Source organism: Micromys minutus (assembly GCF_963924665.1).
Source record: "Micromys minutus genome assembly, chromosome: 20".
Classification (NCBI taxonomy): domain Eukaryota; kingdom Metazoa; phylum Chordata; class Mammalia; order Rodentia; family Muridae; genus Micromys; species Micromys minutus.
Window position 1 is genome coordinate 25,253,891 of NC_137955.1, and position 8,778 is coordinate 25,262,668.

Genomic DNA, 8,778 nt, shown 5'->3' on the forward strand with positions numbered 1-8,778 from the left:
TACATTTTGTAAAACTGACATCAATTATGGAGGTGTTTCAAGAGTATTTTCCTCATTAGGACACATTGAATGTAAAGAAAGGACTGTAAAAAGTATCCAGTAGAACTCTCATTCTAGAAGACAGAATTAAAGATGCACATATATATAACATGCTATCATGTGTATTATGTAAAATATTGCAAAACAAGAAATAACATGAGAGGTATGTTATTTTCACTTTTCCTGACTTTAATCTATAAGCACCGTCATTTCTTTTAACATCAACAGAATTCACAAAGTTAGAAAAGAGAAAATAAAAATCACACAGAGTCTCATAGTTCGAAGACAGCCACTTCTAAAATGATACCAATTTTTTAGATGTCTCATTATTCCACATATTATGAACATTCACACGTAAGGTTTTGTATGACCAGATCAAGTCAGATGCATGTTTCATATACCACTTTTAGAGAAACTACAATGTAAATATCTAATGCCTTTAAGGATGGGTCTGTTAACTTATGTGGCTGTGCAGTATAATTGTGCAATAGTTCACAAGTTATTAAACAAGTCACTGTTAAAAGACAGATGGTTTTCAAAACTTTCACCAACAGGAAGTAGCATTCTAGAGGCCAGCCTGTGTATCCATCCTCAAGTGCTTTCTTGTACGTTATAGCCTCAGAATAGAAACCCAAAAGAGAGATTGTTGGACCAAAAAACTGGTACTTATTTTTAAACTATTCTTGTCAGGAAGATAAATTTACAATTCCACAAAGTCTGCATGTAACTCTGTAACTCGTGTGTGAAATACCAATAGAGACCAGAAGAACGTGTTACAGACACCTGTGGGCTGTCCTGTGGGTACTGGCAACTGAACCCAGGACTCTCAACCAATGCTCTTAAACTCTCAGCCTTCTCTCCCCAAATATCCATTTTTAACACATACCCTTCTAGCAAGTTTCATTAATTTTTGATAAATCAAAAGGATCTCCTTCCTTCTTCTCTCTTTTCCTCCCTCCCTCTCTTCCTTCCTTCCTTGTTCCCCTCTTCCTACCTTTCCCTTCCCTTTCTCTCCCTTCCTTCCCCCTTCCTTCCTCTCTTCCTTCCTCCCTCCCTGTTCCTTCCTCTCTTTGATTCTTTATTCTTTTTTCTTTACTATTAAGTTAAAAATCTTTTGTTATATTTATTCTCTATTTTTCCTTCATCTTCTTTGTTTATGTCACCAACATATTTTTATGGTGTCATATTTCTGCCTCAAAATGGCAAGAACTCTATATTGTGAATATCATGTTTATGTTTATATTTGCAATATAATTATCTTTCTCAATTTATCTCTGCTTCATCTTTTATTGAATATTTTAAGTACTAACTCATTTAAAATTATAAAATGTGTTTATTTTTTATAAGCCTTACTATTTAATTGTGGAATTATGCTTTTAATTTTTTCATTGTGTTCATTTATGGATTGGGAGCATGCACAGGCCTGAGAACCATGAATCATGTGTTGAGGTCAGAAGACAACGTGCAGAAATCCATCCACTCTCCTCTTCCACCACATGGGATCCAAGGATCAAACTCAGACCACCAAACTTGGCAGTAAGTGCCTTGATCCTTTAAGCCATTTTGCCAGCCCCAGAATCAGATTTTTAAATGTAGGTTTACAGTGAATAGCCAGGCTTAGGGGTGCACACCTTCCATTCCAGAACTCAGGAGACCAAGGCAGGCGGATCTCTGAGTTTGAGGCTAACTTTATATAACAAGCAACTTCTAAACCAGCCTGTACATGGTGAGATCCTGTCTTAAAACAAAACAAAAAAAAAAAAAAATGAATGATGAAATATATTCCCTTTCTTAAATTGTCAGCTCTAGCAACTTCAGAGGTCCATTGTACCACTGGAAGGTAATTTGGTTTACTTATCATCCTCCCAAAAGTAGCTTAAGATTTCTAAGTTACAATCTAGCAACATTCTAACTAGAAAGCAACTGCAGTTCAACCTTCCTCTAAGAGTTGGCTCACATACAGCAAGAGATTTTCCCATCATGCTGTTTAGAACCTATGCAGATTCTAGATGCTCAAAGAAGGCACCCCAACCCTGACACTTCCAACTCTAGGAAACTTTAGAACACTTCACACAGAATTGCAGTTTAATAACTGTGAGCAGGTCTGTCCCACCTTGCCCTCAGATGCTAAGTCATTAGTAATTGTCACTGTTTTAGATAATTCCACCATGGCTACTGTTTTATAAGAACCCCCTTTTCCTTCTTTAAAAAAGTTGATTTTGAAGATTTTTCAAAAGGGGTATTATTGGAGCAAAGGATAGCTATTCAGCATTTAGTGTTTAGTGCTGTATAATTCTCCAAATGAGAACACCATCAGTCTGGTATATTCATCCCGTCTCAACCTTATCAGTTTGGACTTTGTAGCTGTTAATATTGGCTGTCAGCTTCACAGGACTCACAGTTGCCAAGGAGACAAGCCTTTGTGTGTGCTGGTGAGGAACTAAGTAGACTGGATGGATTACGGGAGTTGGGTGGATCCACCTAGAAGTACACTGTTCTCTGGACTCAGTGAACTGAGCACCAGCATTCATTGTTTTCTGCTTCCTGACTTGTGTGAGGAGCCGCCTCCTACTTCTGCTGCTGTGATGCCTCCACAATGATCAGCTGTATTTCTGAGCTGTGAGTCAGGGTAAGCCCTGTCTCTCCCTTAAGTGTTTTTGCTAAGGCCGTAGGAAAAGTAAGACTATTCTTTTAGCTTAACAAACATAAAAAAGTTTATTATTATTTAAAAATATTTGTCCCATCTCAAGATGCTGTTTTCCTGTGTATTTTGAATTAATTTTAAAAACTGAATCACAATAGAATTTAGTTCCTAATGCACTTACAAGGAAGAAAATTAATCACGATAAAATTTTTCTTTGTATTTTAGAAGATTTATTTAATTGAAGGATTTAGGATACAATTATTCTTTTATTATGAAGTGTCATGGTTTGAATATAATTGGTCCAGGGAGTTGTACTATTTGGAGTAATGGCCTTGTTGAAGTAGGTGTGTCACTATGGGTGTGGGCTTTAAGACCCTCATTCTAGCTGCTTGGACATCAGTTCCACTAGCAGCCTTCAGATGAAGATGTAGAACTCTCAGCTCTGCCTGCACCATGCCTGCCTGGATGCTGCCATGCCCCTGCCTTGATGATAATGGACTGAACCTCTGAACCTGTAAGCCAGCCCCAATTAAAATGCTGTCCTTAATAAGAGTTGTCTTGGTCATAGTGTCTGTTCACAGCAGTAAAACCCTATGACATGAATGAAATGTTCACTTAGAGCAGAAAAATAAAATTACAAAACATAATATTGTATCGTAATCTTCAGACTCACTCCCCTTTCGTCTTTATAGGAATTTCATATTTGTGGCCAAATTTAGAATTGGGTCTAAAACATACTTATTTCCTGTGTTGCTGCTAGTACAAATATACAAGCTCAAAACCACCAATGTAAGTCTCCAATCTCCAACACTGCTTTTCATCTCTTCCATAGTCTGACATTTCTCCACCACTCCAGTGAGGACACCACTACTGTTCTTAGTTTGGTGAATCTGCTGGCTTTACTACCTCAGTACTGTATTGCTTCTGCCTGAAATATTTTGTCTGTTTTGCACAAGTTTTACCCCAATAGTTTATCATTCTTTAGGCAAATCTTAAGCACAGGTAGACAGGATGGGTCCTGGTGTTCTACTGGCTGAGAGTGATGACAAAAGTTCTTAGTAAACTTGTCTTATGAAGAGTTAGAAAAGAGATATACAAAGGCTTTAAACAAACAAACAAAAATAATAAAAGGAAATGCCAATTATCTGATTGGGTCTGTTATGTTTGCGTGTGTTGAAATGTGCTGTGACCTATTAATATGGACACTCAACTAATGATAATACTTGATGCACAATGGCAATAATCCAGGGGACTCTTGAAGAAAAATGGCAGGAAAACATGACTGTCTTGTATAAAGAGGGGCCCTGAAACTTGGCTTCACAGCGAAGCCATTCGAGGCGTAAAAACCTGCCTTACCGCTGCTTTATTTTGGCGTTGTTAGTTTATCTGTACTAGGCTCTAAGTAGGTCACAGTAATATGTTTCTCCTTAAGAACTGAATTTAAAAATAAAACTTTGAATGAGCCCAGGGTGATTCCAGTAAAAGTAGTTCAGGGGTTTTAAATGTTGGGAATGATCAGTGGGAGCCAATGTCTGCTCAGTGATCAGAAACTCACAAAATACGCAGATGACAAGGTTCACCATCACCAGCGGAGAAGAGCCCCTCGGGAAGAGAGAGCAGCGTGGGGCTCGGGAAGAGAGAGCAGCGTGCGGCTGGAGACGGAAGACAAACTATCTACTTGGTAGTTTCTTGGATTCGTCTGGGAGCAAAATCCTAGGATCAGCATCATTTTTCTATATAATTATGAAATACTTTTATTATTTTACTATTCACTGCTTTGTAAGCCAGGGGATATCTATTCTATTTAGCAAATCAAAGTAAAATAAGCTTTCATTTTTTTAGAATCTTGGAGACTACAAAATTTTAAATGTTTTGTTTTGTTTTTCAAGACAGGGTTTGTCTGTGCAGTTCTGGCTGTCCTAGAACTTGCTCTGTAGACCAGGCTGGGCTCGAACTCAGAGACCTGCCTGCCTCTGCCTCCCAAGTGCTGGGATCAAAGGTGTGTGCCCTCACAGCCTGGCTTTAGACTATTTCTTATGATGGCTGATTTTTCTATTTGACAAAAATTATTGAACACCTAACTACTATTTGTGGATGAAGCTCTTGAAAATCCGGGGAAGCAGTGGCTATCACTGTGCAGTTTATAATCTAGTGAGGGAATAAGTTCATTCATAAGTAAAAAACATGTTTACATAATGTTAAGTATGATAAGAGCACTGGAAACATGAGGAGGGACAGGGGAGAATCGGGGAGAGCCCTGCTGGGGACAGGCACTCAGGGGGAGAGTGCATGCACTGAGGATCATGTGACCGTTTAGGGCACAGTTTTCTATGCAGAGAGAAAACACATAAAGCCCAAGATAAGTAAATAAGGCATAAATAAGCTTTGTGTGTTGAAGGCGTCAACAAGAAGAATGGAAAACCATTCAATCCCTGTGCTTATAACTTATAACCATCCCATGAAGATATGCCTGGTGCTGATAAATGCTGTGGTCGAGGTGGCTCTGGAGAAAGAGGGAGGATATGTTTGCTATTTCCGATAATGTGCTGATAGAAGGGTCCCTAAAGAAAATAATTTTAAACAGGACTTTGAATAAAGAGTAAAACCATGCGGATACAGGTGGCAAGTGTCTTAGCCAGAACGGGGTATGCAAGAGCCCAGAGATGCGTAGAGAAAAAACGAAGAGACTGGAGAAGCGTTAACAAGGAGAAAGCTGGTGGCAGATTAGGTGAGCCTAGCCAGGGACAGTGTCTAGGTTTATCACCAGTGAGATGGTGCGCCAGTGCATAGTTTCGCCTACCCAGCATCCATTTTTATAAATCTGAATTTCTAAAGTAATTCAAGAATAACCCTGAACCCATAATTATTGGAAGTATTGTGGCGAAGCATGTCAACCCCAAATTCAAGCCCTCTGCATCGTGGTTGCTGGGTTGATCACCTCCAGACAGAAGTCCGAGTACTTATGATCCATAAACGCCATCTTGAGAGCCTTATTTCCTAAATCCACAAAGAGATGGAAGGTGAAATGGGCTAGAAAAAAGAAGCAGGTATAATTGCACAAAAGGAAGTTAGAGGCGGCAGAAATGATAAAGGCTGTGGGGATAGATGACAGAAGGGGACCCCTGAAACTCTGCAGCCTTGAAAATATGTGGTTGCTTGAAGAGACACTACTACCAGGATGGGTGAGGGTGGCACACAATAGAACCTCTGCTCCAGTTCCCACCTCCAGGCTTCTGCCCGGCTTGAGTTCCTGCCCCCCCCCCCCCAGCGGCAGACTGCGATGTGGGACTGTCGGCTGACATAAATGCTTTCTCCCCAAGTTGCTTTTGGTCATGTTTTACCACAACGATAAACACCCTAAGACAAAGGGTGACTATGGTTAAAGTATATGATATGAGTGTGTAAAAATATCTTTATGAAACCCATAACTGTACAGAATAAAAATACACAGACACACACACAGCACAACAAAGTGGAGGGCAACAGGGTGAACTGTTGCTCTTCCCCCTTGTACATCTAAGTTGGAACCAGGGCTTGAGACATTTGGGGTTGACATTCAGCCTTAGCTGCTATCAGCAGATAGCACAGCAGCAGAGAAGACTGCAAGTCACCAGAAAGAAACAACAGTAAAGACCTGGACACAATTTGAAAGTGTGATAATAGCAAGGCTAACTTTAATACTTACATTGTGTCGCGTTTTCTACTCAATGTTTTGTATACATTAACTCACTCAATCCTTACAACTATAAGATAATTGCTACTGTTTTCCCCACCATTCAGAAAAGGAAATTAAGCCTCAGAAAGATTGAACACCGTGTCTAAGAGTAGTCAAGCTAGGAAGAAACAGAACTGAGGCTTTATTTGCAGTTGCCTTGCTGAGCTCTTGGTCAGTTTCTTGGTCTCTTGGTCAGTTTCTTGCACTGTGCTGTCCCTGGAGATACAGGTTTCCAAATTCAGTGTGTCACCATGGGCTGGGTCAAGTATCATAAACATGATCATTGTTCTAGGCCTCTAAGAGCCTGAACCCCTAGAATATGTCTTCTTTGTTTTTGCTAATATATGGACAGACTGTGGGTAACTGGTATGGTTTGGATGAGATTGGATCCCAGAGGCTTATCTTACCTGATCACCGGTTCTCTCTCTATCTCTCTATCTCTGTCTCCTCCCTGTGGATCAGATACATGATCTCAGCTACTGCTCCAGTGCCATGCCTGCTTGCCTGCTACCTCGTTCCTCACCATGATGGTCAAAAACCAGCCCTCCGAAACTGTATGAAGCCCCAATTAAATACTCCCTTCCATAAGTTGCTTTGGTCATGGTGCCTCTTTATGGACAGTATCTAAGAAAATGGAGAATACCAGAACCACGAGGCTGCCGGGTCGGCTCAGTGGTCCTTAGCAGAAATGGATGCTTCTGGTGCTCACAACCCTGTTTGTTCCCTGTCAGACACTGTCCAGATGCTGCATATCGGTGTGACACCCAGTGATTGTTTAGACTTCCCTGCATTAGAAGATGATTTCACTTTACAGAAGAGATTCATGAAATGGGAGAAGCTCCTGAATTCTCCATGGCACATTTAAATCTACACATGGGAAACAGCTGTTTAGAATTTAAGACTTGCCTACTTATTACATCTACTCCTGGCTATTCGGTGCTTGCTGCCGGAAGACACAGAAGAAAACCTTTTTTTTTTTTTTTTTTTTTTTTTTTAATACGAGAAGGCAAATATTATCTTGGTTTCTGCATTTATTTTTCTAGTGAAAAAGTTAATAATTTTGCCACAAGCTAATGTTCGAGTCGGTGTTCCAGGTAGACTGGAGAGTTGCATTCAGGAAGAGAGAGAAGAGAAGGAATGCTTAGAGACCTTTCAAAGGTCACCTCATCCTCTCCTTCTTGACTGCCTTGGGAACATCAATAGCTTTTTAATGTTTTTATTTTTTCCTTTGATGATACACTGATCATGGTTCTCTAGAGTCACAGAATTTATGGGATATCTCTATATATAAAGGGAACTTACAGTCTGCAGTCCAACTGGGCAGCTGTGAATGTTGAAGTCCAAGAATCCAGTAGTTGGTCAGTCCCACAAGGCTAGTTGTTTCCACTGGTCTTCTGTATAAGCTGGAATCCTGAAGAAGTAGGTTCCAACAGATATGAGGGCAAGAAAGTACAAGCAGGCAAAGAAAAGAGTCTTCCTCTTCCCAATATCCTTATATAGGCCCAGATTAAAGGTGTATACCTCCGTGTCTAGATTTGGAATTTGCTTGTCTCAGGCTGGCCTTGAACTCAGAGACCTGCTCGCCTCGGTCTCTGGAATTAAAGGTGTGTACTACCTTGTCTGGGCCTAAGCTTCTCATAGCTACTCTGCCTCAAGATCTGGGTCACAGGTGAGCCCTCCATTTCCAGATTGTAGTTCATCCCAGATGTTGTCAAGTTGACAACCAGGAATAGCCATCACAGAGGGGAAACTGCAATTTGCATTCTCACAGGCTAAATCTAGCCTTGAAGATATATGTCTGGTTGGCTCACCTGATGTTAAAAGTTCTTTTGAGTGAAGGCTTTAAAATTGTTAACCTTCTTTCATACAAGAATTCAATTTTCCAGCTTCCTTTAGAAATCACACACTGACCCACATTCTTCCTTGGTACTCTGTGGCCAAGTTGGTCTTCAGAGAAGCTATTCAACTTTTACTGGGATACAGTCAATTACCCAGGCCTGCTTACCTGCTTATTTTATGTGATAAATATGTCTCCTCTTGTCTGGACATCAGAGGTTTTTTTGTTTTTTTTTTTTTTTTTTTTTTTTTTTTTTAAGATTCATTTATTTTATATATGTAAGTACACTGTCACTGTCTTCAGACACACCAGAAGATGGCATCAGATCCCATTACAGATGGTTGTGAGCCACCATGTAGTTGCTGGGAATTGAACTCAGGACCTCTGGAAGAACAGTCAGTGCTCTTAACCACTGAGCCATCTCTCTAGCCCCCGACATCAGAGCTTTGCATACCTGTATAACACAATGTTCTGCTCTGTCTTTTGGCTTTTATTGGTTTCTATGTACCAAGGACCAGCCTCAGCTTGGAGAGGGGTTCTTAG